At 43.5% G+C, this 16,403-nt stretch overlaps 1 protein-coding gene across 1 annotated transcript in view; it reads left to right on the forward strand.

Moving 5' to 3' along the window:
- The window catches only part of FGD3 (FYVE, RhoGEF and PH domain containing 3), a 375,576-nt gene that overhangs the window by 207,495 nt on the left and 151,678 nt on the right, over positions 1-16,403 (forward strand). The gene's annotated exons all lie outside the window — the stretch shown is intronic.

A 16,403-nucleotide genomic window follows, 5' to 3' on the forward strand; every position in this document is an offset into this window, starting at 1 on the left:
TTCAAAACTTTGTGACAAAAAGTGAGGTCTGCAAAATACTCACTATACCTCTCATCAAATAGCTTGGGGTGTCTACTTTCCAAAATGGGGTCATTTGGGGGGGTTTTTTGCCACCTGGGCATTCCATGGCCTCCGAGACTGTGATAGGCAGTGAAGAGTGAAATCAAAAATTTACGGCCTTAGAAAGCCTGAAGGCGGTGCTTGGTTTTCGGGGTCCCGTACGCGGCTAGGCTCCCAAAAAGTCTCACACATGTGGTATCCCCGTACTCAGGAGAAGCAACAGAATGTATTTTGGGGTGTAATTTCACATATTCCCATGGCATGTTTGAGCAATATATCATTTAGTGACAACTTTGCGCAAAAAAAAATAAAAAAAATAAAAAATTGTCTCTTTCCCGCAACTTGTGTCACAATATAAAATATTCCATGGACTCGACATGCCTCTCAGCAAATAGCTTGGGGTGTCTACTTTCCAAAATGGGGTAATTTGGGGGGGTTTTGAACTGTCCTGGCATTTTATGCACAACATCTAGAAGCTTATGTCACACATCACCCACTCTTCTAACCACTTGAAGACAAAGCCCTTTCTGACACTTTTTGATTACATAAAAAAATAATTTTTTTTTGCAAGAAAATTACTTTGAACCCCCAAACATTATATATTTTTTTAAAGCAAATGCCCTACAGATTAAAATGGTGGGTGTTTCATTTTTTTTTTCACACAGTATTTGCGCAGCGATTTTTCAAACGCATTTTTTGGGGAAAAAACACACTTTTTTAAATTTTAATGCACTAAAACACACTATATTGCCCAAATGTTTGATGAAATAAAAAAGATGATCTTAGGCCGAGTACATGGATACCAAACATGACATGCTTTAAAATTGCGCACAAACGTGCAGTGGCGACAAACTAAATACATTTTTAAAAGCCTTTAAAAGCCTTTACAGGTTACCACTTTAGATTTACAGAGGAGGTCTACTGCTAAAATTACTGCCCTCGATCTGATGTTCGCGGTGATACCTCACATGCATGGTGCAATTGCTGTTTACATTTGACGCCAGACCGACGCTTGCGTTCGCCTTAGCGCGAGAGCAGGGGGGACAGGGGTGCTTTTTTTTTTTTTTTTTTTTTCTTTATTATTATTATTTTTTTATCTTATTTTTAAACTGTTCCTTTCATTGTTATCTCAGGGAATGTAAATATCCCCTATCATAGCAATAGGTAGTGACAGGTACTCTTTTTTGCAAAAATTGGGGTCTATTAGACCCTAGATTTCTCCTCTGCCCTCAAAGCATCTGACCACACCAAGATCGGTGTGATAAAATGCTTTCCCAATTTCCCAATGGCGCTGTTTACATCCGGCTAAATCTAAGTCATAAAATGCTCGTAGCTTCCGGTTTCTTAGGCCATAGAGATGTTTGGAGCCACTCTGGTCTCTGATCAGCTCTATGGTCAGCTGGCTGAATCACCGGCTGCATTCTCAGGTTCCCTGTTGAGACAGGAGAGCCAGAGAAAAACACGGAAGACGTTGGGGGGGGGGGGGGGCATTCCCTCCCACTGCTTGTAAAAGCAGTCTAGAGGCTAATTAGCTGCTAGGATTGCTTTTACATGAAAGCCAATCGCTGGCTGAAAAGAATGATACCAAGATGATACCTAAACCTGCAGGCATCATTCTGGTATAACCACTCAAAGTCGTGAATGGCGTACCTGAAGACAAAAAAATGGTTAACAATAAAGCACAGTAAACGGTAAGGTATAAAAAATTGCATATCTGAAAAGCAAGCATGATAAAACATAATAACAATAAAACATTGCAGAATAGAATACAGTAAAAAAGAGCAGAACAATAGAGAGAGAATAGAGAGAGAGAGAACAATAAAACGACAACTATTTTTTTTTTATTTTATATTTTTGTTTGTGTTTTTTTTTTTTTTTTTACACTTTTTTTTGTAACTAACTTTTATAACTGTAACCGGTTCTAGGTTTGGGTCTCTCAAAATGCGATGGCATCTTGGGAGACCCTGTGAAAGTGTGCCTAGTCTGTGCAATGCTGTACCCTACGCTAATACTCAACTAGTGAATGGTAGCGTTCAAAACATTCACCAATGCAAAGACCAGGATTGTCAGGACAGGAGGGACAATAATAGTGGGTGTCACGCCTATATCCGCGCTTGCTGCAGACACGACATCTTTTTTGGGGGTTCGTTGGGTAGGGGTACTCGGGAGGACATAAAGAAAATGCCTCTTATGCAGCCGACTGCATTTGGTTGGGGATGTGAATGGGGGAAGTACGGGCGCTGCAGAAGCGGTGGGTTCCCAATTAGGATTGGCGAATGCAGCAGGAAGGGCACTATGGACACGACGGGCCTGTTTGTCTTCTTGGTGGCAGCGGGACACTACTTGTGCTTGCCACCTGACCAGCTTGAACTGCACTTATGGGACTCGCCACGTCACCAAGTGTTACTGCAGTGCTGGTTTGACTACGACCGGGGTGTACTAGGCTGCTGGTGCTTGCCAGTTCACCAAAACGCTACCAAAAAAACTGTTAATGATCGCAGGGATCAGGCCTGACTCTGCGAACGCTGCAGTTATGCGTTTAGTGTTTTGTAAGTGTCAGTGATCGATCGATACTGCACTTGGGTGGGCTGGGCTGGGCCGGGCGGAGGGGCAAAACGTAGGTGCTAGCAGGTATCTGGGCTGATCCCGCTAACACTGCGTTTGTGGGAACCCTAAACTGCTGGGGACGCTAGTATAGATCTGATCAGATCAGATATTGATCCGATCAGATACTATACCACTAAGGGAGGTGTATGGTGCGTGCGTGGGTGTTAGCGGTACTGGCGCTAACCTGACGCTGCCTGGGGCTGGTGCTTGGCAGTTCACCAAAACGCTACCAAGAAAACTGTTAGCGATCGCAGGGATCAGGCCTGACTCTGTGAACGCTGCAGTTATGCGTTTAGTGTTTTGTAAGTGACAGTGATCGATCGATACTGCACTTGGGCTTGGCCGGGCGGAGGGGAAGAACGCAGGTGCTAGCGGGTATCTGGGCTGATCCCGCTAACACTGCGTTTTTGGGAACCCTAAACTGCTGGGGATGCTAGTATAGATCTGATCGGATCAGATATTGATCCGTACAGATACTATACCACTAAGGGAGGCGTATGCTGCGTGCGTGGGTGTTAGCGGTACTGGCGCTAATCTGACGCTGCCTGGGGCGACGCATATCACCGCCGGGCGATCAGGGGCTAAACCTTTATTCGGTAATAAACGGCGGGTCCCCTGACACTATAAAAAATAAACGAACTAACCAGCGTCACCCGTAACGGTTATACGGTGATCAGTGGTGAAAGGGTTAACTAGGGGGCTATCAAGGGGTAAAAACATTTATTAGGTAGTATATGGGGGTCCCTGTCACTATAAAACGCTGACGGCGAACCTAAATATTTACATCCCTAACTAGCGTCACCAGCGACACTAATACAGCGATCAGAAAAATGATCGCTTAGCAACACTGGTGACAGGGGGTGATCAAGGGGTTAAAACTTTATTAGGGGGGGTTAGGGGGGTATCCTAGACCTAAAGGGGGGTAATACTCACTGCCCTAACACTGTAACTGTCACAAACTGACACCATGCAGTAATCAGAAAAAAAAATAAAAAAATACTGCTTGCTGTCAGTTTGTGACAGGGGGGGGGGGTGATTGGGGGGGGATCGGGGGGCGATTGGGGGGGGATCGGGGGTGTAAAGTATGCCTGGCATGTTCTACTGTGTGTGTGTGTGTGTGTGTGTGTTGTGCACTTACATGTCTTCTCTCCTTGGCGCTGGGACGGAAACTGCCAAGCCGAGGAGAGATGACATCACATCCTCTGCCTGTGTGAAACTACACACAGGCAGGGGAGGATTCCGATTGGCTGGGAGCGATCTCGAGGGGGGGGCCACGATCGGATGGTCTCCCCCTCGCCTCCCAACGCTCCCAGTCAAATGCCGACCGCCGCTGGCACCGGGGGGGGGGGGGGGTCCGATCGGACCCCCGCCCGCGGGAGGCAGATCACGTACAGGTACGTGATTCTGCCTGCCCGTGCCATTCTGCCGACGTATATATACGTTAGGCGGTCGGCAAGTGGTTAAACCACTGTATGGTCTTGGCCACCATGCTGCAGCTCAGTTTCAGGGTCTTGGCAATCTTCTTATAGCCTAGGCCATCTTTATGTAGAGCAACAATTATTTTTTTCGTATCCTCAGAGAGTTCTTTGCCATGAGGTGCCATGTTGAACTTCCAGTGACCAGTATGAGAGAGTGAGAGCGATAACACCAAATTGAACACACCTGCTCCCCATTCACACATGAGACCTTGTAACATTAACGAGTCACACGACACCAGGGATGGAAAATGGCTAATCGGGCCCAATTTGGATATTTTCACTTAGGGGTGTACTTACTTTTGTTGCCAGTGATTTAGACATTAATGGCTGTGTGTTGAGTTATTTTGAAGGGACAGCAAATTTACACTGTTATACAAGCTGTACACTCACTACTTTACATTGTAGCAAAGTGTAATTTCTTCAGTGTTGTCACACGAAAAGTATAAAAAATATTTACAAAAATGTGAGGGGTGAACTCACTTTTGTGAGATACTGTGTGTATGTATGTGTGTGTGTGTGTGTGTGTGTGTATATATATATATAATGTATGTGTGTGTGTGTGTGTATTGTATTTTTTGGGACAGCTGCCTTTACATGCACATCCCAGTCTTAGTCCGTAGGGTTCAATATTGAGTTGGCCCACCCTTTGCAACTATAACATCTTCAACTCTTTTTTGGGAAGGCTGTCCACAAGGTTTAGGAGTGTGTCTATGGGAATGTTTGATAATTTTTCCAGAAGCACGTATGTGAGATCAGGCACTCATTTTGGACGAGAAGGCCTGGTTGGCAGTCTCCGCTCTAATTCATCTCAAAGGTATTCTATCGGGTTGAGGTCAGGACTCTGTGCAAGCCAGTCAAGTACCTTCACCCCAAACTCGCTCATTTATGTCTTTATGGACCTTGCTTTGTGCATCGGTTCAAATCATTTGGTGAAGGGGGAATTACGGTGTGGGGTTGTTTTTTAGGAGTTGGGCTTGGCCCCTTAGTTCCAGTGACGAGAAAACTTAAGGCATCAGCATACCAAGACATTTTGGACACTTTCATGCTCTCAACTTTGTGGGAACAGTTTAAGGATGGCCCCTTCCTGTTCCAACATGACTGCGCACCAGTGCACAAAGCAAGGTCCATAAAGACATGAATGAGCGAGTTTGGGGTGGAGGAACTTGACTGGCCGGCACAGAGTCCTGACCTTATCCCGATAGAACATGTTTGGGATGAATTATAGCGGAGACTGTAAGCCAGGCCTTCTCGTCCACATCAGTGCCTGACCTCACAAATGCGCTTCTGGTAGAATGGTCAAACATTCCCATAGACACACTCCTAAACCTTGTGGACAGCCTTCCCAGAAGAGTTGAAGCTGTTACAGCTGCAAAGGGTGGGCCAACTCAATTCTGAACCCTACAGACTAAGACTAGAATGCCATTAAAGCTCATGTGCGTGCAAAGGCAGGCGTCCCAATACTTTTGGTAATATTGTGTGTGATATATATAAAGCTGTGAAAAGGTATTTGCCCCCTTTCTGATTTTTTATTTTTTTGCATATTTGTCACACTTAAAGTGGAGTTCCGCCAACATTTTTTTTTTAAGTCAGCAGCTACAAATACTGCAGCTGCTGACTTTTAAAATATGGACACCTACCTGATCAAGCCGTCCCTCGGCTCTCGGGTGGAGGCGCCGCCATCTTCAGTAAGGGAATCAGGAAGTGAAGCCTTGCGCCTTCACAGCCTGGTTCCCTACTGCGCATGCGCAAGTCCACTGGTCCCTGCTGTCTTCTGGGACCTGTGTGTCTCCCACAAGACAGCGGGGGGGACGGAGGAGGCGCAGGATATGGTATAGATAGCCGCGGATACTGCGGCTATCAATACCCGGAAGTGGCAGCAAATACCTGTATTAGACAGGTATCTGCTCCCCCCTCCCCCCTGAAAGTTGCCAAATGTGAATTCTGAAAAGTGGAAGTTCCATTTTAGGGTGGAACTCCGCTTTAAATCACTCAGATCATCAAACAAATTTTATTATTACACAAAGATAACCCGAGTAAATACAAAATGCATTTTTTAAATGATGGTTTCATTTATTAAGGTAAAAAAGCTGTCCAAACCTGCCTGGCTTTATGTGAAAAAGTAATTGCCCCCTAAACCTAATAACTGGTTGTGCCACCCTTGGCGGCAACAACCGCAATCAATCGTTTGTGATAACTGGCAGTGAGTCTTTCACATTGCTGTGGAGCAATTTTGGCCCATTCTTCTTTGCAAAATTGTTTGGAGGGTTTTCCAACATGAACAGCCTGTGGAAGGTCATGATGCAGCATCTCAATTGGATTTAGGTCTGGGCTTTGACTAGGCCACTCCAAAACATAAATTTTGCTTTGTTTCCACCATTTGGAGGTGGACTTGCTGTTGTGTTTCGGATCATTGTCCTGCTGCATAACCCAAGTGCACTTGAGCTTGAGGTCACAAAGTGATGGTCGGACATTCTCCTTTAGGATTTTCTGGTAGAGCTCAGAATTCATGGTTCCATCAATTATGGTAAGTCGTCCAGGTCCTGAAGCTGCAAAGCAGCCCCAGCCCATCACGCTACCACCACCATGTCTGACTGTTGGTATAATGTTTTTGTTATGAAATGCTGTATTAGATTTATGCCAGCTATAACGGAAGGCACATCTTCCAAAAAGTGAAATTTTTGTCTCATCAGTCCACAGAATATTTGCCTAAAAGTCTTGGGAATAATCAAGATGTTTTTTGGTAAATGTGAGATGAGCCTTTGTGTTCTTTTTGGTCAGCAGTGACTTTGGCCTTGGAACTCTCCCATGGATGCCATTTTTGCCCAGTCTCTTTCTTATTGTTGAATCATGAACACTGATCTTACCTGAGGCAAGTGAGGCCTGCAGTTCTTTAGATGTTGTTCTGGGTTCATTATGACATCCTGGATGAGTTGTCATCATGCTCTTGGGAAGGTTCACCACTGTTCCAAGTTATCTCCATTTGTAGATAATGGCTCTCTCGTGGTTCACTGGAGTTCCAAAGCCTTATAAATGGCTTTGAAACCCTTCCTAGACCGATGCAGGTTTGTTTCTAATCTGTTCTTGAATTTTTTTAGATTGTGGCATGATGTGTGGCTTTTTGTGATCTGTTACAGTGCTTCACTTTGTCAGACAGCTTCTATTCATGTTATTTTCTTGATTCAACAGGTCTGGCAGTAATCAGGCCTGGGTGTGACAAGTGAAATTTTTAACTCCGCTTTCCAAAAAATTGTGGTTAATCACAGTTCATTCATGATTCAGCATGGGAGGGGGCAATTACTTTTTCACATAGGGCCAGGCAGGTTTGAACAGCTTTTTTACCTTAATAAAAAATCAGTAAAAGGGAAAATACTTTTTTACAGCAGTGTGTGTGTGTGTGTGTGTATATGTATGTGTATATATATATATATATATATATATATATATATATATATATATATATCTCTATATAGTAAGTGGTGAATGATCATATGGTATTGGCAGCCGTAAACAATAGGCATCTAGCTTATATGTGCATGCCTGCCACTATCCTGTTATAATATAAATGTAATTGCAAAAGTGTCACCAGCACACCAAACTACTCAAGTTGAGCTTTTTTATTATCCACATCGATAAAAAATAATGTTTCAAAGCCGCAAACAGGATCCTTTATCAGCCATCAGTAATGAATGGGCCTGTTTGTGGTTCCAAAACGTTGCTGTTTCACCACAAGGGCAGCCATTGCTGGCCTCTACAGCACTCTGCCATATCACAAGGTCACGTACTATTTGGAATGCACCCAATCTACAATTCCAGCATAAAGGTGTCACTACACCTGAACTGCACATAAACATAAGATGACAGCAGAGAATGACTGGTTTCGGTGAAAACTCTCTTTGTGATCAGGACTGCACAGGAAGCCTGGTAACTCCACAAAAGGCCACATCTTTCAGTCTGAAAGTATTTGTGGCCCATTATGAGCTTGTATCAGCTGTTCCATATAGTCATGTCTAAATAGTATATATTTTACTATACCTTATTTGTTGCAACAGTGATTTCAAGGTACAGTATCTCACAAAAGTGAGTACACTCCTCACATTTTTGTAAATATTTTATTATATCTTTTCATGTGACAACACTGAAGAAATGACACTTTGCTACAGTAAAGTAGTGATTGTACAGCTTGTATAACAGTGTAAATTTATTGTCCCCTCAAAATAACTCAAAACACAGCCATTAGTGTCTAAACCGCTGGCAACAAAAGTGAGTACACCCCTAAGTGAAAATGTCCAAATTGGGCACAAAGTGTCAATATTTTGTGTGGCCACCATTATTTTCCTTAACCCTCTTGGGCATGGAGTTCACCAGAGCTTCACAGGTTTCCACTGGAGTCCTCTTCTACTCCTCCATGATGACATCACAGAGCTGGTGGATGTTAGAGACCTTGCGCTCCTCCACCTTCCATTTGAGGATGCCCCACAGATGCTCAATAGGGTTTAGGTCTGGAGACATGCTTGGCCAGTCCATCACCTTTACCCTCAGCTTCTTTAGCAAGGCAGTGGTCATCTTGGAGGTGTGTTTGGGGTCGTTATCATGTTGGAATACTGCCCTGCGGCCCAGTTTCCGAAGGGAGGGGGATCATGCTCTGCTTCAGTATGTCACAGTACATGTTGGCATTCATGGTTCCCTCAATGAACTGTAGCTCCCCAGTGCCAACAGCACTCATGCAGCCCCGACCATGACACGCCCACCACCATGCTTGACTGTAGGCAAGACACATTTGTCTTTGTACTCCTCACCTGGTTGCCGCCACACACGCTTGAAACCATCTGAACCAAATAAGTTTATCTTGGTCTCATCAGACCACAGGACATTATCAGTTCCAGCAATCTGTGTCCTTAGTCTGCTTGCCTTCAGCAAACTGTTTGTGGGCTTTCTTGTGCATCATCTTTAGAAGAGGCTTTCTTCTGGGATGACAGCCATGCAGACCAATTTAATGCAGTGTGCAGCGTATGATCTGAGCACTGACAGGCTGACCTCCCACCCACCCCTTCAACCTCCACAACAATGCTGGCAGCACTCATACGTCTATTTCCCAAAGACAACCTCTGGATATGACGCTGAGCACGTGCACTCAACTTCTTTGGTCGACCATGGTAAGGCCTGTTCTGAATGGAAGCTGTCCTGTTAAACCGCTGTATGGTCTTGACCACAATGCTTCAGCTTAGTTTCAGGGTCTTGGCAATCTTCCTAGGCCATCTTTATGTAGAGCAACAATTCTTTATTTCAGATCCTCAGAGTTCTTTGCCATGAGGTGCCATGTTGATCTTCCAGTGACCAGAGTGAGAGAGATAACACCAAATTTAACACACCTGCTCCCCATTCACCCCTGAAACCTTGTAACACTAATTAGTCACATGACACCGGGAGGGAGAATGGCTAATTGGGCCCAATTTAGACATTTTCACTTAGGGGTGTTGAGCTATTTTGAGGGGACAGCAAATTTACACTGTTATACAAGCTGTACATTCACTACTTTACATTGTAGCAAAGTGTCATTTCTTCAGTGTTGTAACATGAAAAGATAGAATAAAATATTTACAAAAATGTGAGGGGTGTACTCACTTTTTGAGATACTGTATATATTTTATTGCTTCTCCTGGACTAAAAAGAGCCATATAAACAAATGTGCACGTGGGCTCATTATATCCCAGGGTTTATCTATAGCCTGGTCTGGCACTGTTTGCTCTGTATGTTAGAATCTTGAGTTACTCAGAATGTAGCAAATATTGCATAGGAGGAAGGAAGCGTGACAGTGGTTAGCTTAGCCACAAATATAAAGAATTATATGTTTATGTGTGGGAGGAAATAGGAATATGTCAGTGCACTTATGTGTACATTTCATAACGCTACTATATGGGTTCACCCTAAACTCTTTCAAGACATTTAGCCTTTTACAATAAAATTATAAATAAATAATTAAATAATAAACCTTTTGTTTCCTTAGACTTGTGCTGGCTTTTTGTGCTTTGTTTCCCTTCTATGAACTTAGTGACCTGACCAAGTCTCTATGAAACGGTGGCAAAGACCAAAAACTGCAGGTGCCAAGAGTGTTGGCAAGAGAGAAAAGAGGGCAAGGCCTCTCTGGGTCACACTTTTATTAAACTAGATGTATACCCTGACTGAATGACTTTGACTTTTAGTTTGCTAGAGCACCGTATAATAAAGGAAATATCCACTTTTTTTCTATTTTATTAGAATGCTTGCATTTACTTTCACACACTTACTATTCACATGGGTGCCAAGGTTCATACTCTATGAATGAGGTGTTTGTTTATGCATCTGGAGCCACCTGGAGCTGCGTGCAGGCAGCCTATATTGGTAAGTGGAGATTCAGCGACTGTATGGACACACTCAGCATCCAGGTTTGACAGGCATGCACGGATGGGTGCCTGAATAAAAATGCAGCAGCTGTATTCAGGGCTAGTCACCTGGGTTGCCCATATGCAGCTCTAGATGTTAATCAAACACCTCATTCACGCTCTATGGACCTCAGTGCCTGTGTGAATGAGGCCTTTTTTATTGGGTGTTGCATTTTAGTGCTGCTGATCTCCTAAAGCCCATTTACAGCCACTTCTTGACAATATGACTTAATTGCATTTCTCAAGGTATTTTTCATGATGGTGACAACAGTGGAGCAGCATGTTCACTGTCCTGGATGTTGTGGGACATTCTTACTATTTGAACAGAATTTTTCAGGTACAGAACTTGCCATACCAAAGAAGTAAACAGACAGCCTCCAAGTCGTGATGTGCACCTCATTCCTGTGGCTGACGACTTGGCCTAGTGGCTATACATTCCCTTTTATATTATTTGTATTATTATTTGTCATGATTTATATAGCGGAAACAGTTTGTATTAGGATTTGGAAGGCCCTGCTCATGGAGCTTACCAGCTAAAAGGGAAAGGCAAATGGTACAAAAGGTAATAGCTGTGGGGGATAAGCTCGTTGAGAAGGTAAAAATACATAAGTAGATGTGGGGTAGGCTTCCCTGAAGAGATTAGTTTTCGGGTATCTCTGAAGGCAGACAGAGCAGGAGATAACCAGACAGATTGGGGTAGGGAGTTTCAAAGGATAGGAGAGGCTCTGGACAAGTCCTGGAGGCAAGAATGAGAAGAGTTGATGAAGGAGCTAGAGAGCAGGAGGTCTTGGGAGGAGCGTGGATGATTTGGGTGATATTTGGAGATGAGGTTGGTCATGTAGCTGTGGCAGAATTGTAGATGGCTTTGTATGTTGTAGTTAGTATTTTAAAAAACTCACATTGGGTGAGTGTAAGCCAGTGGAGGGATCTGCAAAAAAGGGCGGCAACTGCAGATCGGTTAGCAAGGTGGGTGAATCAAGCAGCAGCAGTCATAATAGCAGTGGCAAAGCTAGACATTCTTTCACCCGGGGCAGTACACGACCCCCACCCAAGTGAGAAGTTCTCCATCTACACACCCCCAGCCCCCTGCCCAGAGAGAGAAGTTCAATTGTAATAAATAAGTAAGCTGTAAGATGGTAATATTAATGGTAATTTCAACGTTTTAGTAGTAGTGACTCACTGCATTTGTAGCGTGAAGGCATACACAGTCCCTATGTAGGTGAGCTTTGAATGAGGCGATTTCAGGCCTCACTTCCATAGCAGGTTAGGAGGAGCGCCACCAGGAAAGAAAAAGTGAGCCAAGAAGCGGTTCTTTAATTAGGCCTGCTTCTGTGCCCTCTTCTTCCTTCCTGGCGGTGCCCCTTCTAATCTGTCGCAGAGGTGAGGTCTGAAATCGCTTCATTCTACAATCATCGCTGGCTTATTAAAGGCCCACCCCGCTGGGATGTTTTTTTTTCTTTGTGGTGGCACCCCTTCTAATATTCGCAGAGGTGAGGGTTGAATGAAGCATTTTTAAGCCTCACCTCCAGTGCGGATTGGGGGGGCGCCACTGGGAAAGAAGAATTGTAATGACCCGCTTCTGGATTTTCTTCTTTTCTAGTGGTCCCCTTTTAATCTGCCACGGAGGTGAAGCTTGAAATCACCTTATAAAGTACTGCTGCTTTCTTCTGGCGAGGAGGCTAAGGGTTGCCATCTTTTCCTCAAGCCGAACCCGAACGCTTTAGTGGCACATGGCAGCACTGCAGGGGAGGACCAGGGCAAAAGACAAGTGGGCTGAGCACCAGCGGGAAGGGGAAGTTGGACTGGAGGTTTGGCGGGGGGCAGCACTTAACAAATCGCCTGTATTTTCCTCCTGCAGCCCCTGAATGCCAGCGGGAGGGAGAGGAGAAGCAGGCTTTCAGCGGCTGCTGAAGGAAAATACAGCTGATCTGTCCTAGTAAATGCCATCTCCCCTTCCCGTGCAGGTTTGATGGCAGCTCCCGTCTCAATGCAACACCTGGAGCACATGCCCCCCTGTAGTTTCGGCCCAGCATGATTGACAGAAGGTGGGATATCCTGTGTAGAGGTAGGCCAGAGAAGGCAGCTGCAATAGTGGAGGCAGGAGATAACCAGGAAGTGAACTTGTAGCTATGTGATGGTGGTGTTTAAAAAGGGGAGAATTTTGGAAATGTTATGGAGGTTAAGGCTGTACGATTTAGTCAGTTGAATGTAGGGCCTGCAGGAGAGGTCAGAGTTTATGATGGCACCTAGCACCCTGGCATGTGTGGAGCGACACATAGCTGTGCGTTTTATCTTGATGGTAAAGTTAAGGGAGAATGATATATTACAATCTTAGTTTATGACAGATTACGTTTGAGGAAGTGCTGTGACATCCACCCTGATAAGTCACTCACTAGATGAGTGATATGTGAGGCGATAGAAGGGGTGACCTGACGAGTAGGGATTTTGGGTGTCTTTGGCGTAGAGTTATGCCCTGTACACACGGTCGGACATTCTGATGGAATATGTGCCATCTGCGCTTGTTGTCGTAAATTCCAACCGTGTGTGGGCTCCATCGGACTTTTTCTATTGGAATTTCCGACACACAAAGTTTAGAGCATGCTATAAAATTTTCCGCTATTGCTCCGTTTATAGTCCTTACGTACGTGTTTTACGTCACCGCGTTCAGAACAATCGGATTTTCCGACAACTTTGTGTGACCGCGTGTATGCAAGACAAGTTTGAGCCAACATCCATCGGACAAAATCCATGGATTTTGTTGTTGTCGGAATGTCCGATCAATGTCCGATCGTGTGTATGGGGCATTATGGGAGGATATTAACTGGACATACCTGTACTAAGGAGTCTCTCAAAAAATGACCATCATAGCTGCATCATGAGAGATTATTTTAATAGAAGCTGCAGAAAAATATTGAAAATTACTTTTGGAATTACATTACATTTTATATCTTATGGAGATATAAGTGATTGGGATTACACACACTTTAACAAATGAGGGTCAGAATTTATGTATCTAAACCCATAAAAATAAACTTCTTTTATTTACTCGCTTTTGGGCTAGTAAATATAATGAATGCATATCTGTTTTATAAGTGCAAATAAAAATGTTGATCTTGTCAGAAATTCAGAACTTTCCTGTGTTTTGTATTCTTTGTCTTCGTTCTCTCAAAGAGGCTATTTAGCCCTTCTAGTTTGCAGAACTACAACTCAATGGGGCGGGTTTAATAAAACTGGAGCACTCAGAATCTGGTGCAGCTGTGCATGGTAGCCAATCCGCTTTTAACTTTAGCTTGTTCATTTAAGCTTTGGCGATAAAACCTAGCAGCTGATTGGTTTCTATGCAGAACTGCACTCTCCAGTTTTCGTTAATAACCAACAATTAGTACCTATGATTTGGTGGTTAAGTGGGAGTGGTTGAGTAGCTTAGCACAAAATAAAACTGGACAGGGCTGACACCAACGAGTCCACAAAAATCCTGTGTGTTTTCACCCCATAATAGGAAATTAGGAGCCAAGTGCATTTCTGGCAGATTAAAATGCCTTTTTCTGTACTATGGGGTCATTAGGGGGATGAAACATGGTGAAATGTGCCTGAATTGCAGAAATGTGCAGCATGTGTGTGTTTTTTGTTTTTGTTTTTTTTTTTTATTTTTTTTTTTTTAACCCACACTTATGGCTGACAGTAGCTCTTTTAATTTTGCATATGCTTTGCAAAAAAAAACATCCAGTACGTAATCACTGAAAATAGCAATGCATCCTGTACAATGCACACACTGTTTTTAGCTAAGACATTTTCAGGGAACAGTTACAGTCATGAGTTCAGGATAGGAATTCTGGTGAACTGTCATGGCCACTTTTCTAGCATTATTTTCTACTGAACACTGTTTTTTTATTGTAAATATGGACCATGCTGTCCACTGCTGTAGATCACTAAACTCTGAATGCCCTGCGGTCTATGGCTGGCCAAACATTATACATATTTTTTCACTCAAGCAACGGGTTAAACAAAAAAAATAATCTGCCAATTTCCCCATCTTCACATTCGAGGTGGATGGGGAATCACTTTCGCTGTGCTATTGTGCTCTCATGGCAGCGAGCTTTTCCCGCTGTCTGAACACAATGATCAGAGTTGCTGGCTACAGTCGGCGGCGCTGATCGTTCAGAAAAAAACGTCAGGGTGGTTGTACAGAAGTCGATCAATAGATCGACTTCTGTACAACCAGGGTGCCCATACATGAATGAACCAAGGTGCCCATACAATGAATCAAAATGCAGCCAGTGCTTGCTGAACCGGATGGGTTTCGATCTATGTATGGCCGGCTTAGGGTTACCAGCCTGTGATTGCGGTTCAAGCTTTGCTATTGACAGAATATAAGCCTTTTTACATTTTCTGTTACCATGGAAGAATCTAATTTTAAAATGTGTATGAGAGAAGACTCCCAATAATGTGTTAATTCTTCTCGCAGTCCTCTGTACAGTAGAGCTCAGACTAGAGTAAGGGAAAAAAAACATTAAGCCAGGCAATTGTTTTGCAGTTTAAGAAACATGAAGTTCAGGTTTTATTAAGAGGCTCTGTAAAACTAAAAAAGGCACTTATGAATCTCTCATAGTAAGGCCCCTTTCACACTTGTGTGACTTCAAAGTCGCGCAATTTTACTGTGATTTTCCCGCGATTTGGGAGCTGTACTACTTTGTACGACTTTGCCACAACTTTGGCATTAACCATTCTCAGCTTGTGCCTACAAAGTCGTACTGAAATCGTGTCTATATTATTCAGGTATGATTTGCAGGCTACTTGAGGGTTTAACGTTGAGGTCTGTGGACATCAACTCGCATGGAAGTTGGACCAAAGTATTGCAGGGACTACTTTGAAGTCGGCACGACTTAAAGTCGTGCCAATATGAATGGTAGTCATTGAAAATCATGGAGAATGACTTGTCATACGATTTTGCAGTACAAAATCGTGGGACAAGTCGTATAAGTGTGAAAGGGGCCTAAGTAGGCCTCCAACAAATAATTTACAAATGTAATAGTTATATTCTTGCAAAGGCTTACTCATGATTAACTCTTTTAGTGTGCATTTGTTCCAGTGCCAAGGCTTTAAAGCCCAACTCCGGGCTCAGGTCCTTTCTAGTTTACCTGCCCCCCCACCTCCCTTTGGAGCTGCTTTAGCACCTTAAAATAAATCTATATACTATACTATCTGTATCTATATACTGTACTTTTTCAAGATGTCTTTGGCGAGATCTGGTGATGTCACAGATCCATTTTGCCCTTTTAGTCCTCTAATGAGAGCAGTGCCACATTATTCTGCTACTTTCTGCAGCTTTCCTTCTGTGAGTCCACACTGGGGACACAACCTTGACCCACAGAAAGCTTGTTGAATCACATTGGGTGTCCTTCAACCCATAGGAGTGATATCCAAGACCTGGATCATGATGAGTGTGTTGGAAACGACACCAGAGATCAGGTTTTGTTTTGTTTGCCAGAGGACCAGTTTAATGTAGAATTGGGCTTTAATGATAAAGGTTGTGAAGTCAGTCCCAGGAGCCAGCATAAAGGCGCATGGTAAATGAAAAATACTGAATTCAAAGTTGATGATCCACTGCCCTAGCTTACAGTGTTATACCATACCTGTAACAGGTAGACTTGAGCTTAAATGAATCATTTAATTTTTTTTTAATTCTTTCTTTAGTGAAATAACCATCAGGAACAATTTCTATTCCAACATGTTTTATGCTAGGCAAAGCGCTTTCTCAAAGAATTATGATTCTTTGAGAAAGCACTGTGCCTAATGTGAAACATGTCAGAATAGAACTTGTACCTGCTATCTATTTTAA

This window comes from Aquarana catesbeiana, linkage group LG07, assembly GCF_042186555.1.
Source record: "Aquarana catesbeiana isolate 2022-GZ linkage group LG07, ASM4218655v1, whole genome shotgun sequence".
Lineage (NCBI taxonomy): Eukaryota > Metazoa > Chordata > Amphibia > Anura > Ranidae > Aquarana > Aquarana catesbeiana.